This window comes from Melitaea cinxia, chromosome 25, assembly GCF_905220565.1.
Source record: "Melitaea cinxia chromosome 25, ilMelCinx1.1, whole genome shotgun sequence".
Lineage (NCBI taxonomy): Eukaryota > Metazoa > Arthropoda > Insecta > Lepidoptera > Nymphalidae > Melitaea > Melitaea cinxia.
This window is the reverse complement of record NC_059418.1, coordinates 216,807-219,285: the sequence shown is the minus strand read 5'-3', so window position 1 is coordinate 219,285 and position 2,479 is coordinate 216,807.

Here is a 2,479-nt window from a genome sequence, read left to right as displayed (position 1 = left end):
AATGCGTTTTTACTTGACGCTTTTTTCGTCGACCTACGTTGTATTATACCGCATAACTTTCTATTGGATATACCGATTTGGATAATTCTTTTTTTGTTAGAAAGGGGATATTTCTAGTTTAGTGCCATGATAAGGAAACCAGGATCTGATGATGGGATCCCAGAGAAATCGAGGGAAACTCTCGAAAATCCGCAATAACTTTTTACTGGGTGTTTCGATTTTGATAATTTTTAATTTAATGAAAAGCTGATGTTTATCATGTGGTCACATTTAAATTTTATCGAGATCTGATAACCACTTTTTGAGTAATCTTTGATAACGCGTAGTTACTTGACTATTTTTTCGTCGATCTACGTTGTATTACTTGTCGATGTAATTGAAGTCGGTTTTTTTTTCGTTTGTCTGCAAACACAATTATTATATCACTAGTTCGGCAAACAAGCGTACGGCTCACCTGATGGTAAGAGATTACCGTAGCTTATAGACGCTTGCAACACCAGAAGCATCGCAAGCGCGTTACCGACCCAATCCCCAATCCCCCCAGGAGCTAGTCACCTTACTCACCAACAGGAACAAAATACTGCTTGAAAACAGTATTATTTAGCTGTGGTCTTTTGTAAGTTCGAGGTACTACCCCACTCGGGCTGCTCCATATTTTGAGCAGGAAATTCCTGCTGTGTTTTACCTCAGAGACTATACACTACTGTATAGCCAGCATACATAGACTATACATAAGATACTTACGCTTTTATTTAACGTTACGGACATTTTTTGCCGGCTACTGTCTATCTATGGCCTTTACATCTATTGCAGATGCTTTAAGCAGTGCAAATCCATGTTGGTTTCACCGCTCTGAGATTGCGATGGCGGAGTTTCCTCTCCACAGATGTTAACTTCTTTGCCTGGGTTTGAATTTAGGAAGTACAGGTTTTCCCACTGCCTACACCACCTTCTCGACCTTGTCAGCGGGAGCCACAGGAACGACAAGTCGCTACGGGTGGAGCCGGCTAGGGTATCCCTTCGCGGTGCCCCATAAGGATTAATTACGATCCATTTTTGAGCAAACACAATTATGTACTTTATTATACGTAACTGTTGTGTATGCGCACTATAAGTATAACGGTCAGCTGTCAATAAATCAGTGTGCAACTAACTAGCTCGTTTGACTTAACGCACTTAACAAAATGGCCCGTCTCTTGATAGTTAATTTGTCATTTTCCCATCCCATCATCAGATCCTGGTTTCCTTATCACGGTACCAAACTAGGGATATCCCCTTTCCAACAAAAAAAGAATTATCAAATTCGATAAACCCAGTAAAAAGTTATACGGTATAATACAACGTAGGTCGACGAAAAAATAGTCAAGTAAATACGCGTTATTAGATATAACTCGAAAAGTACTTGTCAGGTCTTAATTAAATATAAATGGGACCAAATGACATGCAACACTTCTCAATCGAAAGCGAAAATCGAAATCAGTCCATCCAGTCAAAAGTTTCATTGTAACATACATTAAAAAAAATACAGTCGAACTGTGAACCTCCTCCTTTTTTGGAAGTCGGTTTAACTTTGTCTGTTATAAAATAAATAAATTTCTAAAATGAAAGTTACCTAAGTTACTCCTTTTACATCAGATATCCGCTAGGGAAAGTTCCGTCCAAAATCGGTCCAGCCGTTTCAGAAATTAGCCGGAACAAACAGACAGACAAAAATTGTAAAAAATATTATTTTGATTTATGTACCGTGTCTACGCATGCATTTAGTAACATTATTATGTAAGTTTCGTTGTACGGGTTATTACAAAATTTAAAAAAAAAAAAAAAAAAAAAAAAAAGTTAAGAACTCGAATTTCAAATTATTTTTAATTTAAAAATATAGATTTTTTTTATACATTAGTCATTTGTTTAATGGTTAGCGTTCTGTTTACATCGCATTTGTACGTTTTTCGTCATCATGGATATGTTAAAAATTCGAGTGATTGTGGAGTATGAGTTTTTATTGTAACAAATGTCACGTGTAAATGAGTTCCGTCGTGGTAGTACAGCGGCAGAAGCGGCACGCAACATCAACGAAGTTTACGGTGCGAAAACTAACGATCGTACCACCCGTTATTTGTTTGCTCGCTTTCGTTCCGGAAATTTTGACCTAAGAAATGAATCACGTGATCGGCCGAAGATGTTGGTCGACAATGACGAAATAAAGGCGATTGTGGAGGCTGATAATGCTCAAACTACGGCTTCGAAGCTAGCACTAAAACAATATTGGTCCATTTGCGTCAAACTGGCAAGGTAAAGAAGCTCGACAAATGTGTGCCTCACGAATCGAATGAACGCTAGCGCGAAATACAAACACACAAACGAAGGCATATTGAATCGCATTGTTACTTGTGACGAAAAATGGATTCTATTCGACAATCACAAACGATCAGCTAGTTGATTAGATCCTGGTTCAGTACCTAAACAATGCCCTAAACAAAAA